General features: G+C 44.4%; 1 long non-coding RNA gene across 1 annotated transcript; it reads left to right on the top strand.

Annotated features, from left to right (window-relative positions):
* The first annotated feature begins 7,233 nt into the window (after positions 1 to 7,233).
* LOC108351467 (uncharacterized) lies at positions 7,234 to 17,189 on the top strand. The gene is made up of 3 exons (XR_015625398.1): positions 7,234 to 7,628; positions 15,243 to 15,340; positions 16,558 to 17,189. It is a non-coding gene; the product is annotated as an uncharacterized LOC108351467 (long non-coding RNA).
* The last annotated feature ends 1,066 nt before the right edge of the window (positions 17,190 to 18,255 follow it).

Here is an 18,255-nt window from a genome sequence, read left to right as displayed (position 1 = left end):
GAAGCCAGAAGAAACCATCACTCTGACACTCAGCCACTGTGGGTTTACCGTTTCATTCTGTGGTCAAAAGGCACCGATAGGTTTTGTCCTTCTTGAGTTTTTGATGATTGGCTGGGTCTGTGAGGGTTCCCATCTTTAGATTACTGCAGGACTTCTTCAGAACGACTTTGGGGTTTCATTGAAGTCCATCTACTGCAGCCAGCCACCGGGACCTTCTTTACACATCAAACCAAACCAAGCTAAACCAAAAAGCCAAAAAAGCTTTATGAACATTTCAGCGAGATGGAGGATGAAAGACACTAAGTATGCCCTTCTGGCAAGAGCAGAAACAAACTGGGGGGAAGAAACTTAGAAAGATTGTAACCAGGGAATTTTTGCAGAATTGTCTTGCCTTCTGTCTCTGGCGTTTTCCTGGGGGTGGGCTGGGAAGGTCACTCTCCATTACATCTAAGGTCTAATTCTTGTTTTACTAATTATTTGAGAACTTTCGGTTAAGCACTTACTGTGTGCCAGGAGCTGTTCTAAAGTATCAGGAATTGGAAGATGAAGCCACAGTGATACTTGCCTCCAGGACAGAGAGACACTCAAAATAACTGCTAAGCTATGGTGAGAGGTGCAGACAGCTCCAGAACAGGAGCGCCTGGGAGAGGCTGGGAAGATGAGATTAAAGGGAATCCTGTTTGATGTGAATGTGAAGAGCTGTGGGAATTTGTTGAGTGAAAAAAAAATAAGCTCAGGAGAATGGGAGCGGAAAGTATAGTATCACAATCGAAGCCATAGCGGCGCAAGAGCAGTGGTGCGCATGACTGCTCAGAGAATTCTACACCCTCCCTTCCCTATCACTGAATGGGTAGGGCTTTTGCAGCTAGAACAGATGGGATTCGCCAGCAGCCGCTGTCACTCAACACTGGGCAATCCCTGCTTAGATTGTATTCTTTGCATGAAGGCCAATGACTGAACAGCTCATGAGAGAGAAGTAACGCTATCAGACTTGCAAACAGGTTCAAAAACAAAAACAAAACAAACAAAAACACTTCATAAAAACAAATGCATAGGCAGCGAGATCCTCCAAGGTAGTTGTAACCATCAGTACAGAGAAAAACCCCTCTCTCTCTGTGACGGTCCTTAGCTGATGTAAGGAGAGTTTCAAGCTGTATAGGTTTGGGTAAGCCAGTGGGAAAGAAGCTGAGGCCTGTTGTTTTCTATCCACAGCTCTCCCATTCTCGCTGCTCTTTTCCCCACCTCCACCGGCCAACAGGGGCTTCCCTGCTTTTTTAGACCAGTGAGCATACGGCTTCTCAGGACACACAGACACAGAGTAGAAAAATGAGACACAGACACCAGGCTGGAAAGGCCAGCAAAAGACACCCCTGATTCTGAATCAGACTCAAGTGAGAGACCTGCCTAAGGTGAGGAGTGACCAGAGAAGATGCCTGGCTTCAGCCTCTGCCTTCCACACACATGCACACACAGGTGGACACACACATAAGCACAAATATCTGTGTTCTCTTTTTCTACTGTTCAAGGAAAAAAAAAAGGATTTGCTTCAGGGTTCCCATGAATTGAGTAGAGATAGCTTGAGCCAAGATTTGATGCATCAATGAATTAATTTTCAATTTAGATTACTTCTTTCCCAAGAAAAATAATAAACCATAACGATGTAATGTTCTTACTGGGAATCTCAGAGCCATCCTAGAGAAGCCAGCGAGTACATCGTGGTACCCTAGTAACCACTGGCTGGTCCACTTGCTGTTATTCAAGGGGCCAGTGCATCTGAAGCCAAGCCAGCGGTGCCTTTGTAAAGCTGGTCAGTATGGGCAATCCACTGAACACCCCCCAACCCCCAGGGAACAGCGCCCCATGTCAAAGGCAGAGGACATTAGTCATTTCTGGACAGTTCATGGCTTGACTCCATCCTAAAGAGAAGTGCCAAGGTTGTTTTGGTTTATGTGAAAACGGAAAAGCAGAGATTAAATAAACCAGGAGCTTTGTAAGTTCAGAGGCTCATCAACCCAGAACTGCCATTGACCAGGATGCACTCGAGAACACCAAACAAGAGCAGGTGATGAAGTTCGGGAAATAAAGAACGTGAGTTTCCCTCCTCCGTGTATTTTCTCACTTTGAAGATGTGTGACCGTCTGGGTTAAACCACGTCGTGCACTATTCTGCTGTCTTTAGCTGCAACCTCCTGTTAATTTTAGTTGTGGATGTAGACATTCTAGAAGAGCAGTAAAGAAATCAGGCAAGCAAGCCACAGAAACCTTTCCGCTGGTGCTTCTCTTCTCTCCCCACTCTATGCTCTTTTTTTTTTTCTCCAAAAGGGACACAGCCATGGTAACGCTAGTTATAAAACTCACAGCAGACACAGACACAATGAACAGAAAGCATGCCGGCCAAAATGACAGAAAGCTTAGAAAGCAAAATATTTAGTTTGTCCTTTGCAAAAGAATAGCACAAGAAATTCCAGGTGAGTATATTTCCAAAGCCGTGTCGTTCAGAATGCAGGTCTTCCCCAGTGCTGGAGGGATGGCTCGGCCACACCTGCTGTGCTTCCCAGGACCCAGGTTTGGTTCCTGGCACCCACATGGTGGCCAACGACCTTCTGTAATCAGATCCAGGGGGTCAGATGGCCTCTTCTGGACTCCATGGGCACTGTACAAGCCCAGCACACAAATAGACATGCAGGCAAAACACCCACCCATTCGCACAAAATAAATCCTTTAATAAATTTAAAAAAAAAGTAACTCCCATTCACTCATTCATACAAAATAAATCCTTTAATAAATTAAAAAAAAAATGTAACTCCCATTCACCCATTCACACAAAATAAATCCTTTAATACATTAAAAAAAAAAAAAGAATGTAACTCCTAATTGTTTTGGAAAATCATTAAAAATCCAGACTGCCACACATAATCATAATATTGTTATTAAAAATGCTGTTTTGAAGGCTAGGGCGTAATTCCACATGCTTGAATGTTTGCCTAACATGGCCAGGACTTTCATTTGATCTTCAGCACTCAAAAACAAACAAATAAGAAAAAAAAAAAAGAACATTGTGGCTTTGTGGTACTGCTGTCTCCTGAATTTTGCTTCAAGTGCCAGCTTCCTATTTCAGCAATAATATTAATCATTTTATCTAGCCGGATCTTAGAAGGCACTTTTCAGGATTTCAGTGTCTTCCTCAAAGTATCTTTTAACTGCCTGTGTGACTAAATGTTGAAGGTTTGAAATGATCCAGTCGGGTTTCCAGGATGACCATCATTCTGTGTGAGACTCAGGACGTAATGACCAGCTGACTACTGTCCAACCCTGGCCCCAGCTTCCTTCCAGCAAGTCCATACTACTCCCCGAGGACAGTAGACACAGGCTTGAATTTAAACCTTCCTCGAGGAAGACACTGAAATCCTGAAAAGCGCCCTCTAAGATCCGGCTAGATAAAATGATTACTATTACTGCCGAGGTAGGAAGCTGGCACTTGAAGCAAAATTCACAGTGCCCCTCAGAGACTCAGGCAGTGCCTGTGGGCTTATCCGTGTCTTCAGGAGAACCACTGAACATCTAAAGCTCCTCATCCGTGTCTCACATATGGAGAGGTAGGTTTAAAGCACACAGCAGACAATCTTAGGAGTCTTCTCACCACCTCAGGAAGGAATCTAAAGTGCTTACCTGAAAATAAGTATATGGAAACTGCTCAGACTGATAAATCAGAGGTTCTCAACCTGTGGGTCGTGACCCCTTTGGGGGGGTGCGGGGGTTGAAAAATCCCTTCACAGGGATCACATATTAGACCTCCTGCACATCAGATGTCTACATTATGATTCCTAATGGTAGCAAAATTATAGTTATGAAGTAGCACTGAAAATCATTTTATGGTTGGGGGATCCTCGCCACATGAGGAACTGTGTTAAAGGGTCACCGAGTTAGGAAGGCTGAGAACCACTGCTCCATGTTGGTTTCCTGGAGGCTACAGTGGGGTATCATAGTGATCAATTATATTGGAGTGGGGAAGGAAGCCCCCAAGGTCAACAAATGTTAGCATGATTTATAAGAAAGGAAGGAGAATGGGAAAGAGGAAGGGAGAGAAGGAAAAAGAGGGAAGAAAACTCCCAAGTTCAGCATAGTATGGTCATCGAGTCGTCTCTGAAGAGTCAACAGAGACAACACAGCTGCTGGAAGACCTGGGGACAAGCAGATCTTTCTCAGTTACTGTGTTCATGTCACTTGTGTAGGGCTTTGTCAGACCTTCCAATTTGGACCCCAGAACCTTGCCCCTCTGCATTACTCTCTCCAGAAAAAGTATACAGTCGTGAGGTTATGAAGCCTATCTTGCCCAGCGCTTAGTTTTTATTTAAAGCCGTCAGCACGAATTCCTACTTAGGGATGGTCTGAAGTAAGCACACACCCACATAAAACATACTCAGATCGCACTTGCCTCCACCCTGTTTCCAGATCCCGGAAGTGGAAGTGAGGCTCACCGTGGCTGAGCCTGCTTCTTCTAAGAACTTCGCCAGCTCCAGCTGCCAGGGGTTAATGTGTTTTGTTTGTGAGTGACTCACGAAAAGTTGGGAAGAGACACGTTTTTACCTCATGTGGATCTTCACCCTCAACTTAAACAGAAACACAGCAGGAACCGTACCACGTGATCGGCACCTGAAACCATAACTCATGTTGAGTTCATTTGAAATCTGCCCTTATCTAGTGCAGGACTCCAGGCAAGTTCACCCAGAGGTCCACCAGCCTCAGCAAACCTCTGGGCGAACTTGACCTGAATCTGAGATTTGGATTTCGAAGCTCAGCGTTTTCCGCTCGGGAGGGTTGCCCCATCCTCTGCTATCTCAGCCACGATCTGAAACCCCATCAGGCTTCACTTCAGAACATATGGAATAAAGATAGAGCGGTTCTGTGCCTCGGACGGGCCACACATTCATTCCGACATTTTTTATTCTCAGCAGGCTCAGCTAAACCAAAAAGGAAACTGTTTCCATTTTTCTTAAAAAAAAAAAAAAAAAAAAAAAAAAAAAAGACACTGGATATTAGTCTCAGTTGCTAGAAAATGAACTGGTCAAGAAGTCTGTCAATTTCTTGACACTCCATTACATATGCTAAGGGATTCCGCACCACGTGTTGGCCTTTCCGACTCCCATCAGACACGTTTGCTGGGAGTCCAATCCCAGCAATCCCTCGTGACTACATAATGAATTCGGAGCCTGAACTATGATTTTATGACAGTAAGTACATATCGGAGCAAAGTTTCAAAATGGCTTGATAATATAATTTTAATTCTGAAAAGTCATGACACACAATCAAAGCCCTTTAAAATATTACCAACATGCAGACACCCAGGAAAAGTATTTGAAAGGCCTAAAAAAACATTGTACTCATTGAAACTGGGGGGTTCTGCACCATTCTTTTTTTCTTTTGGTTTTTCATTTTGTTTTGTTTTCTCCGTGCTGGTCAGCGTCTCGTTAAGAGAACTGATTTCCATTACACGTTCTCATCCCTGCAAAAACAGCTTTAAGAGGAACTCTATTTGGTCGCAGTTGTTCTCAGTGTAGGTACTGGTATATTCTAAGACAGAATGGAGGAAACCCACATAAAATACAGAAACTTCGATTAGTTTTGACAGTGGGGAGAGATTCTGTTTCCTTTGGAGAGGAGCACAAATGGAGGCTTTCCTTGGTCAAAGGCTCTGAGAGACATCTGGCTGCAAAACACTGGGGTTTTCTAAAGGCCCCTACTTTACAGTCAGTCTCCAGCATTCTCCTAAATCCTTGGGAAACAGATTAGCTCCACAGCATAGTCTTATTTATTCAAACATATTAGAAATCAAAGTGGGCTTGGACTGGTAAAATGTCTGAATGGAAGATTATTTGTACAGAAATGCATCTGGATTCCTTTTAAGGACGTACAGTCGCTGAAACATGGCTAATAAAGTCTCGAAGCCAAAGCCTTTGAAGGGACCCTTTTATGAACTGTAGGGCAGCTGAGAGTAAATTATAATCAGCGAACCCATTGTTTCTAATACTCGGGATCTTGAAACCTGTTTGTTCTTGGAAGCGTCTCTCCCAAGTCTAGTTTTCACTATGAATTTTTTTTTCTGGGTGCACTTTTTGTCTCTAGAGAGTAATTTAGCTTAGGGCCCCATGAGGAATTGGGGGGCTATTCCCTGCCCCAGCTGCTGCTTCCTCAGCTAGTTCAACTCTCGGAACTGGGGCTACTCTGTTCTCTTCCTCTGTGTCCACAGAGCAGATGGATGGATAAACTTTCCCCAGCTCTGTCTCCTTTCTTCCTCAGTGGGCTTATCTGCCCAACCCCATGATAACATCAAATGAAAATCCTCACTTTTGTCCTTCTGAGAGTACGAATGATCTCACTAACTGTGCTTCCAAGACCTGGGTCCAAAGTCTCAGCAAAGCAGCCAACTTCCTAATGCCCAGTGTAGTCACAATTCCTCAGCAACCTTCCCTCCCCGCCAGCCTCCTGTCAGTCAGCTTGTCTCTGAGAAGGCTGAGGAACTGTCTCTGATCTCTACATTCCTCTACACTCCTAGCTCTGGGACTCCTTGGCCAGCTCCTGGGAAAGGACTCAGTGTTGGACCACCGGACTTTTCTGTGTGGTCACCATCTTCCCCACTTAGTAGGCATATAGGATGATCTGCAGTCTTACGAACACACTGTAAGCTTAAAAACCTTTTATCTCATTCTCATGCCATTCTGTCAGACTAGAAAGCTCCCAGTCCCATCCCCCTGCCCCTGCTTTTCTTCTCAAATATTTTCTTCTCAAATACCTACCAACTTTTTAGAATCTAAAAGAGATATAATAGTCTCCATTTGTGTGTATGCATATGTGTGTGTAAACACTACTTATGAGCATATAACCATATTTATAAATTTGTGATCAAGTAGGTTGTGAATGTATGTTATATGCTTATATGTATACATATCTATGAATATATTTGGTATTCGCAAAACACTTCACACTTAAAACCTTGTTACCCATAACATCTCATTTAATCCTTATACCAAGTTTATGAGATGAACAGTATCGACAGCCAGCAGGTGAGGACTGTAAATCTCAGAAGTTGGTAGACTGGCTGTTATCAATCGAGCTAAACAGTGACAGTGACAGAACTTACACCCCGGACTTGTAATAACAACCCCAGGGCACTTTGGGACTATGTCACAATGGCCCCCATTCTAGTGAGACAGTGATGTCACTGAAGTAATTTCTGCAACAGATGGGGGAAGAGGCCAGGCCACCGAGGGTCACAGGAGGTTTTTGAGCAGATCAGAAGCCTGATCAAAGGCTTGCTGTGGGAAGATTGATCTGGTGCCTGGACCCAGGCAGGAAAGCCCTGCTGGGAACCATCCTGCCCCTCTGGACTCCTGTGGCTCTTTGTTTATGCTCCTGGAGCAGTGTTGGTCTGCTGTTGCAGGCTGCTTGTTTATTTATTTACTCCTATCCTACAACTTACTCCCTACTGCAGAGTCATCAGGATTTAAGAAGACTGTGATTGGCTATTTCAGAACCATGTTCAGACAGCCGTATCTTAAGCATGTCCACTCGCTGGTAGGGCCGGAGCATAGACAGTGTCAATTCTGAATCTTCAGGCCGACTGCGTGTTTGGTATGCTGGGAGTGGTGTTTAAAATTTGGTGAATGAATGAACAAGAGGAAGGGCGTCTGTGGAAGACAGATGGGGTCAAGGACGTGGCTAAATATATCACAATAGTGGGGCACTTTGAAGTCCTATGCCGTCCTTGATAGGATGAAGCGGACCTCCATGAACTTAGATGTGAGAGGGCCGTGATCTACGTACTGTTGACACATAGGAAACATGTGTGCTATATATGGAACAAAGTGCATGTATGTGGTGTGGTGCCCAACTGCCCAAACACACTGTTCATTTAGAAAAAGCATTCGGGTGGAGAAGACTCAAATGTTAGGTTAGAGGTTGTATTCGGGGTTATTTTGTAAATTTTTCAACATGTATGAATTTTGTGTCTGGAGAACTTGGAAGCCTAAGTTATATATGATTAAGGGCCAACAGGGCAGTTTCTCAATAAGGGATGGAAAGTACCATGTAACACTCCCTCTCCCTATGCGCCCCCTCTACGCGTGCGCGCGCGCGCGCGCGCGCGCGCACACACACACACACACACACACACACACACACACACACACACACACACACACTACAGGTTCTCCTTCAGTTTAAGGCTGGGAAGCCTTTCCAGTTTATACCAAGATCTTTCAGCTGAGCTTCCCTTCTGGAGATGCCCAGACCCTAGCCTCACAGGGTACTCTGCCTCACATAGAGTCTTCTGGCTTCCTTTGATATCTTTCCTTTTCTGAGAATTTTAGCTGCTGAGCCTCCAGGTGTGGCTTTGTTGTGTGGAGCATTTCCTAGCCCCACTCCCTCACCCTCTACCCCCCACATCCCCACCCCCCCTCCCCGCCTGTTAGCCCCACCCCCACCCCCACCCCCATCCGCTTCTGCCAGCTTCCTGATTCTTCTTCATGGTTTCAGTTCATTTCCAGGTGGCTCAGTCCCCGGTGTCCGAGCTCCTCCCTTTATCTTGTCTGATCAAGAGAAAGAATCTTGGTGTCACATCTAGTTCGTTCCTCTTATTACCTCCCTATTTTGGTCACCTCCCCCATAAAGCCCTCCCCCACCTGCCCCCCATTGGATATTATTTTTCAGAGCATGGGGTATAGGTTCAGGGAGTTACAGAGTTTTCCCCCTCTCTTTTTAAAATTATAAATACTCATACCTGATTGGAATGAAGATGTCCTCGCCTCCCCATTCATTGCAGATGCATGTTACTCTTCTGTACCGTGAGTTTCCTGTTCATCAAGCTCACCTTCAAACCCCTTCTTCAGTTGCATCAAATGCCATTTACGTTCAGTTCTCCTAAAATTTCAAATGTAGCCAATAGTTTGGCTTCCTCAGAACCTAGTATATAGAATTTTGTCTTATCCAGTCAGGTGAACCACTTCCTAACTACCTCTGAGGCAGAGTAAGTTGACCTAAGAAGAGCACAGCCCTTAGATGCCTTTCACAGTTACTACCGCCATCTTCCCTACCTTACTCAGTTTCCTTTCAAGCATAGTGGTGGCTCACAAAGTCAAGCGTGACCCTAAGAGCTCCTCTCCAGAGATCCTGCTGGACATAATGGTGCAAAAAGTGTGCCTACGGTGTGTTCCACAGTCACAGCTCCTGCCCCATTGCTTCTGATGTGCTACGGGTCTCACACGTGATGTAGAGAATCATCAAGCTGTAGACAAGAAATCAGCTAGACAAGTTCAGAGTTGGGGCTAAGGAGACAGCCCAACACGGAAGCATAGGAGTTGCCTCCTTTTGACAAACACACTTGTGAAAGTCAACGATTTCAAGGCATGACATCATCCATGTTTCCCTTTCTCTGTCCATTCAGAACTCCAGGTCCAAAATGAACCTTCCAGAACAAAGTCTAGGGTAAAGAAGAGTTGAAGTGGAGTTCACAGAATCTCCTAACACCGACAAGAACAGAGGAGGAGATGGGGTGGGGTGGGGGCGGTGCCAAAACGGAAAAGGATATACTAGTGGAATAAGCATAGTCATACAAGGTCTGTAGTATAGATGTCCACAGTAAGTAACCTTAGAACGTTAGCACCCCAAACCTTGTCATGCCCTGCTGTGAAATGGGTACAGCTGCTATGGGACAGAGTAGTGAAGAAGATGACAGGGAGGTGCTATGCTATGCCTTAAAAATGCTACTACTAATCTCATGTGGTTTCTGTTAGGAGACATGGGGAGGTTTCTATAGATGCTGGCCATTTATACTACAGTGGTTAAGATGCTAGACCACCGCATACCTATGGCACTTTGAATTCTTTCTTATTGTAGTAACTCACCCTGTCAGGCATCTGCAAAAAGGAGGAGAGGATGGGTATATGGTTTAAAATATAAATAGCAAGGAATGAGACCTCAGCATTCTCAAACTTGCTTCTCGGAAATAGCTAAGGCCTGGGGGGAGGTTAATATTGAAGATGCAACATAAATTATATAGTAAGAAGGCACATCTGCTCCCGGAGCTCAAGTCGTAGGTGTCTTGTGAACTGTATTTGAACTCCATTGTTAAAATATATACACAAGGCTGGAGGGATGACTCTGGTTAAGAGCACTGGCTGCACTTCCAGAGGACCTGGGTTCAGTTCCTAACACACACAAGGTAGCGACTTCAGCCACAGGGAATCCTACTGCCTTTCTGCGCACACATGGCACGCAGATGTACATGCAGGTCAAACACCCATAGACATAAGATTTTAAAAAAAAATAGGAAAAATTACACATCCTGTCAGCAGTGTGCCTGGCAGTGAGTCACCTGGAAGAAGGGTCCTACGACTCAGCCTACAAACCTAGTCTGAACCAAGGTGACAACTTCACGGCTTGAAAAATACTGCCTTCGCTTATGAGCACACGAGCGTGACATCCCTACCCAGGCAGCATTGCGGTACTGTAAACACTGCAGATACGGTACAGGAGCGTGAACAAAGAAGGAAGACAAACGCCAAACTGACTGTGATATGGCTGAAGTCTTGAGGCTTGTAGGTACTGGCGGTGAACAGTGCTTTAGGATAGGCCATGCAATACATCATCCCACTGCTGCCTGTACCAGGAGTGAGTGTCCAAACACTCCCCAGCCCTCCATCTTCACTATACTGTGACTTCCATGGTCTCCAGTTAAGCTGATTACCCATCCTGTTAAATCCCCAACGAGAACACACAGAACCTTTAAAACAATTCGATAGTGATTCAAGGAGGCTTCAGTATTTATTGTTTTTATACAAGTGGACCACAGACCCTTGAACTGTACAAAGATTATTTCATGTCTATTAAGGCAGGCCTGCCTGTAACATTTCTCCTAGTGATTCAGAGGCACCTACTCTTAGAACTTGGAAGTCAGACGTCTGTACGTGTGCTCAGTGTTTGTGTCCATACAGGTTACAAACAAGCGAAGCTGCTGGACGGAGACTTGGGTTTCATTTTTTATCTCTAGTGACGGACAGAATCTGACACAGTTCTAAGAGTATTGGAGGAGACTGTTAAGATCACCATGTTGACTGGGAGTTTGTTTCCTTAAATATCTCAAGGTGCCTGCGTTGTTTGGCTGGCAAATGGTTGTCTTGATTTCTAAGTGGAGTTGATTTTCATCAGTAAGGAAAGATGCTCATTTCCCCCAGATGAAACAGATGAGGATGCAGAGTCCTGCTAAGACCTCCCCAAACCGCCTCTCACCTCTCCAGACACATGCTCTCCTCCTGGTACTGGGACCACTCAGCATCTTAACGGCATTTGCCTACAGTGACTCACTTCTCAGGGATTTGCAGGACGTCATGTGGTAAACAAAGATGCACACGGAAAGGACATGCTAAGTGACCTCAATTCCTTGCGTCTGGTCCACATCTTGTTATGCTTCTTTGATTAGCTGATAAGTCTCCCAGATGAAGCAAAAAAAAAAACTTTTTTTTTTTGAAAACTAAAAGGTCTCATTCTAGGGCAGGACTCACTGCATTCTGAATGAAGGTGGGGTTAATCAAGGGAAAAGGTAGGCTTCCTTTCAAATCGATGTGCTTTTAGGTGGAATCGATAAACTAAGAACTAAAAGGTACCAGTTATGTTTTTTTCAGCATGTTTCTGTATCTTAGATCCCCCACCCCCAGTGAGGCAATTCCTAAAGCTAGAGCTTTGTTCATTTGTCTGGTCAGGGTTTTTTTTTCCTCCTAAATATTTTTTCTATATAATCCCTCTCCTAGAAAAGCTTTCCATGGAGTTCTAAAAAGAAATATATATATATATATATATATATATATATATATGTAATTTGTAGAAAAATATATTTGTAGAAAAATATATTTGTAGAAAAATATATGAGAGAGAGAGAGAGAGAGAGAGAGAGAGAGAGAGAGAGAGAGAGAGAGCGCAAGTTTTATAAAAGATCTGATCACACTTTGAACTCATGGCTACTTCTTGAAACCATTCTGCCATCCCCCATTTCCTATCTTATGCTCTTACCCTCAGATGAGTGGCTTTGTTTTTCCTAGATATGCAGGAATGTAAAATGATAAACTTCCAAGGGAGGGGGAGGGGAGGTAGAGAGAGAGAGAGAGAGAGAGAGAGAGAGAGAGAGAGAGAGGGAGAGGCAACACCAGAGAGCCAGTTCCTGAAACAGGAGATGAAGCCCCTTCTCTTTTCCCATATTTTAGTAAGGTTTTGGTTTCGAAGCATTTGCACCCTTAATTTTGGAACTCATTATTTCAAACTCCAATAATCCTAAGAATGAAAACTGAAACTTCAGGATTTTTTATGGTTTTTAACTTGATCCTTCCCTTCACCTCCAAAAGGGCAAGAATGTGCCCCCAAGTAAGCCACAGTTATGGAAAAGCTTGATAAAAATGGTGACTGGTTTGTGTAGGCAGCAGTGGCCAGGGTGGCACGACCTCTCCTGCCTTCAAGTTTTATTGTATGAAATGTCCATGCCACCCCCTGGAAAAGCCGGCCTCGGTTTTCTAAGGCTCTTTTCATTTATCTTTCAGTCAAAAGGAGGGAAGTAATTTGCAAGGAGTTCAGGGTTGTGATAATGTACAGGGCTCATGCCTGAGAGAGAGTTCAGAACTACAAGGGGAAGCATTCATGGTTCTCCTCTGTAGGAGTGCAGAGGAAGCGGAGATTTACGAGGAGAGAGGGAGAGAGAGAGAGAGAGAGAGAGAGAGAGAGAGAGAGAGAGAGAGAGAGAGAGAGAAACTGTGCTTGCTTCCATAGCGACATGCAAGAGGGAATTAAAAATATGCACAGTGTTGTAAAAAAAATAAGTAAATAAAAATTTATATATATATATTATATATGGGAAGGTGAAGATAGTTGGGATAAAATGAATCAAACAACAAATCTTAATATAGATTGAAAATGAGAGACAATTAAGCAACCCTCCTTTGAGGGGGAACAGAATATTCTAAAGCAGAAAAGCGCAGAAATCGACGTGTGGGGTTGATGTGGCAGAAGCTGGGCTCATCTTGGAAATTTGGGGAAGATTGAATTTGTGATGTGCACACGCGCCTCAAACTCTTGCATTTAACCAAACAGCATGGAGGCCGTTGACAGGATGGTCCTTTGTTGTCTGCCCCACACTATGTATTACACCTTTCCCCAGAAACCCTGTGAGGCTCATCTGCTTTGAGCATCTCTTTCCTTCCATTCAGGTTTGCCTCCTCTCTGCTCCTCAGATGTCCGTTCTGCTTCTTACCTCAGGCTTCCTGTCACGCATGGCTCCAGATAGAGCACTATGGAAAAGGGGAGTGAGGAAATAGAAACGTCTGCTGACAGGAGGGAAAGCAAAGATGAAAGCCATTGTGTGCCCCTGCAGCAGAGGGAAGAAAGCCAAAGACTAGGAATGGTTAGGGACGTGAGCTTTTCAGAGGGAAGGTGGGAGAAGAGGAGGAACCCTCTGCCTATCATCAGGACTATGCTCAAAGTCCTGCCTCAGATTACAAGCCCAGGTTTTGATGGCCACACTCACCTCTAGATATGCTTGTGTGATAACCACGTCACTCACCAGGATGGTGAAGCCGGCCTCCTGCTCTTCTACGGGCCACGCTGTGACTTTTATGGCCATTCGTATTTCTTCTTCCTTTCACATGAGCAGCCTAACTCAGACCCTGGAGTCCAGGGAGACTGACAATGGGGTTGTGTAGATACAACCTTTCTGAGGCTCCCTGCCTGCTTCCAGAATATGGCACCTGGTTTCAGAAGGCTGGCCATATTCTTTTGCAATGTCTTCCAGGGACATGATTAGTATCTGATCTCCGGGCATGACGGTCATCAGCACAGCCATCGCTGTCAAAGGAGATGGCTGATGAATTTCAAAGTTACCCTGAAGTTGAAACTCTGACATCTTTAAGATGTCCGATATTTTGTTTGCCCCGTTGAGTTCATAAACGTGGGTCAGAAAAGCTCACAAGACAGCCCAGGACACCACCTGAGCTCTGAACTCTAGGGGATTAGAATGACTGGCAGTCATCAGCCAGCACCATCCCGTGGTGGTCCAAACACTCAAACACCATTGCTCCAACTGGTATCGAACAACGAAAATACACTCACCTCTCTGTCTAAGAACTCTCATGCTTTGGGAGAATGTGTCTTGATTTACGTAACTTTTAGAACTATGATTTGTGGATCCTCGTGATTCACTGAGTCTAAGTTGTGTCCCTGTGGACATTCAGTAGGGAGCCTGCTGTTCATGTCTAACATCCAACCAACATCTTAAGTATACTAAGCCAAGGCAGTTCCCCCAGACTGTATCCACTCAACTTCTCAAAAGCAAATATAAAAGCATACATAGAAAAGGCAAGTGTGGGGATTTAGGAAGTGGCTCAGTGGGTAAGGCTGCTTGCTGTGTAAGCTCGAGGATCTGAGTTCAAATCCCCCACACTAACTCACATAAAAATCCAGGCATGAGTATGCATTTCTAGAGCCTCAGTATTGGTGAAAACTGATTTCTGGAAGTTCACTGTTTTTAAGGCAGAACCATAGAAAAGACATCCAGCAGCTCCCCCATACACAAACTCCAGCATATTCATGTGAATGGGACACACACACACACACACACACACACACACACACACACACACACAAAGTACAGGATCTTGACCTTTTAGTCACATTGAAATAAGTTATCAAACTCAGCAATAAGCAATCTAGAAAGCCATTACCCATTATATAAATGTGCAGAAAGCTTCTTTTAGAAACCGTTATCTATTTAAAAATGCGATGTTAGCAGTGGAAGGTTGGCTCAGTGGTTAAGAGCGCATATGCTTTTGCAGACGGCCAGAGCCCACACCCTGCAACTCACAACTGCTGCAAGAGAGTCTGACACCTCTGACCTCCACGGGGCACTTGCGCTGCGTGCGCCTTGTGCGCTGCGCGAAACCCTCTCCCCACCCCCCACCCCCAACCAACGCACACACAATGAAAGAAAATTCTTTCTCAAAAGTATGACTTTACTTTCATTGTAATATTTTTATAATCAAGACAGCTTATGAAGTAGAAATTATGGTCATGAAATTCAGGGACTTATACCTAATCAATCTATGTTCGTATATGGCAGACTAGTCATACAAAAATTATAGAAATACTTTTCCAATGAAAGAACAGAAAGTAATCCTAATGGGCTATATTTAACTTCTTTTTCTTTCCATGTAGAGCTACACAGCAGGCAGGCAGAAGGACCCTACATCCAGCCTCCACTGCCAATTAGTTCAGAATATCCTAGCGCATAAGGCAAAATACCAGGGACTGGGGTAAGTCTGCCACCTGCATTTCTCTCATTGTCAATTAAAATTTCATTTCTTTACACTAAATCTTTTGACATGTCTTGACCCCAGTGCTCTAAGAATAATTTAAATAACTCCCTGGGACCATTCCTATCCAGCGTCCTCTCTGGGGTAATAAACTTAACTCTTTTAGGACTCTGACTGCTAGGTTTTAACAGTCTGGCTCACCATGTTTCCCTCAGAGAAGCATTACAGCCTCCTGGTCTGCTTTGCTGGAGCTGAGTTGAACTCTGAAGCCATGCTGTGTATACTGCACAGGAAGCAGTGCTCCCAAGAAGTAGTGCGGCTCTGGGGATCCTTCTGAATCTTGCTTCTTACTAGGAGATACATTTTTAGCTAAATTGGTGTCCAGAAAGAGAACACTGGGGTGTGGGTGGGATTGCTTCTTCTGTGCTTCAGGGGATTTGAACAAGTTTTGCTATTGTGATTTTAGTATTTCTGGTAAAGACCTATATACATGGATGACTGGTAACCTTAGGTTATTCTTCATAAGTTGACACTCTTTTAAGTCATTCCTTTCTTTTTACCATCCTCCATCCATGCTCTCCAAGTTCAATTAAACCCAAGGGGTAAGGCTCAGGCTACTCAGAGAAGATCAGGATACAGAATGGGAACGTAAAATCTGACCTTCTGTGGATTTCTATGGTGATAAATCACTCCTCACTTTCAGGGTCCTCATCGGTATTTTTTGCTTTGTCTGGGTTGGAGAGATCGCTCAAGCATTTGAAATCGCTGGAAACTCTCGTGACAGAACCCAAGTTCAATTCCCAGTACCTTTATGGCAGCTCAGAGCAGTCTGCAACTCCAGTTCTAGGGGATCTTTCTGGCTTCCCCTGGCAAAAGGCACGCTCTTTGTGCACAGACATCCCTGCAAGCAAAACACCCACACACATAAAATAAAAGAAGCATATTTTAAGAACTTGAAATGGTTTTGTCACTAAAACTTGACTTAAAATACAAAGGGTTCAGGAGTTGCCGTGTTTCCTTTTCTCAGCAAAATATCAACTTGAGTTGATACGCTCATGACTACTAAAATTAGAAGGTATATTTATATGCAATTAAGTAACTGTGAAGTATTCATTTTATTTTACAAAATAAAATTTTAATAAGATTTTAGCTCACCCCCCCCTCTCTCGGTGAAATATCTGTTAAAATGTTACTGTGTTGTTTTATTCTATATGCAGGTGAGTGGACCTTAATCTGTTATGTACCAGGTGTGTGCAGGTGCACAGAGAGACCAGAAGAGGGCGCCAGGTCTTCTAGACCCTGAGATACTGGCAAACAGTTGTGAACTGCTGACCTGCGAGCTGGGAACCCAAGTCAGGTCTCCCAAAGGATCATTAAGTGTTCTTTACTGCTCAGCCATCTCTCCAGCATGAAATATATTTTTAAAAGGATTCTGATTAATGATAATATATCTATCCCTTAACTTTAAAAAGAAAAAGCAATTATTCTTAATAAGCCAGGGCACACATGCATCAGAAATTCCCTAAAGATCTTGGAATAGAATAATCTAAAATATATTTAAACACCAGTAGGATCAATTTTCAGACTTGGGTGTCATTCAAATTGACTTTATGTTAGCATATTTTTCTGTGTGAGAAAAATTGTGTCAGAAATAAAAAAAAAACCATTTCTGTGTAAATATCCCAAAGGAATAACCATGTTAATAATTCTTATAAAATTGTGGTTATATGACAGACAATTACTTTACACCATTCAGGCTTTTTTATCCCCACTGAGTATTGTTTAATACTTCGGTCCCAGGAAACTGCAACAGCCACAAAGGGCTAATAAAACGACCGGTATCAAAATATTTTATGTAACAATTTGTCCATATTCACATAACCTGTCATCTCTATGGTTTGCCTATTACACGAATCAAATGTGCGATTCCTTAGTATGAATTTCCTAACACCATTTACCTCCTCCCGATATGGCAGCTTTTATTTTTAGGCAAAGAGTTGTGAGGCTAATCTGAGGACACCCGGGGACCACCAATAAACTGTCAGACTCCTAGCAAGTTAGATTCCTTGTGATTGGGTAGAGAGGTTTTTGTTTTGTTTTGTTTGCTTCCCCATTAATGACGGATCCCTCCTTCCTCTTCAAAGTGTTGTTTTACAGTCATAATTTTAAATGCTTGTAGCATCTCTGATTTTCCCCCTAAAATCTACCTGGTTCCTGGGGGTAAGATGTGGGTGAGCTAAAAGCATTCTGGGAAAGGCTGACTAGAGCTTGTGAGGAGGTGGCCTGAACCCCTGCCCCCCTCCCCAGCACCTTCTGGGAGCAGTCACCCCGCATCCTAGCCCGGGTCCACCCCTCCCAACGCCCCTGCCCCCCCCGCCCCCCAACCCCCCCTTCCTCACCTTCGCCCCACCCGCACCCTCCTCATTGACCCGGCCCCCCCCTCGGCCTACACATCTTCCCCGCATCCGTCTTAGCTCTTGCATCCCACGCCTCTTTGTGCACCTCCAGAGTGGAAACGCGACTTTCTCTAGCGTGCAGCGTTCATGCCCCAGACAGAACAGCGCGGGGACCCCAGGGCTGTAAATTGGTCGGGGGCACCAAGAGTCGGGCGGGCCACTGGGCCTAAGGTGTCCCGCTGCCTGCTGGCTCCAGCACGCTTGTGTGGCGCTGCTAGAGTCTTCACCTGGTGCGGGACCTAAGCAGGCAGAGGGCGGACTCGTCAGGAGGGAAGGGAGGAACACAGAAGCTATTTTAAGCACAAAACCAGACAGCTCATCCGAGGAGTACTAATGCATTGCACCTACTCATAAACAATATTGTGTAAATGTATAGTTAGGGTTAGATTCATGGACCCCCATCTTAATCCGCCCCCTCCTTCTCTCTCTTTTCTTCTCTCTCCTCTCTCTTCTCCCCCT

This window comes from Rattus norvegicus, chromosome 7, assembly GCF_021556685.1.
Source record: "Rattus norvegicus strain SHRSP/BbbUtx chromosome 7, alternate assembly SHRSP_T2T, whole genome shotgun sequence".
NCBI lineage: Eukaryota > Metazoa > Chordata > Mammalia > Rodentia > Muridae > Rattus > Rattus norvegicus.
Note: the sequence above shows the minus strand (reverse complement) of the source record. Positions and strands in the feature narration are given on the sequence as shown.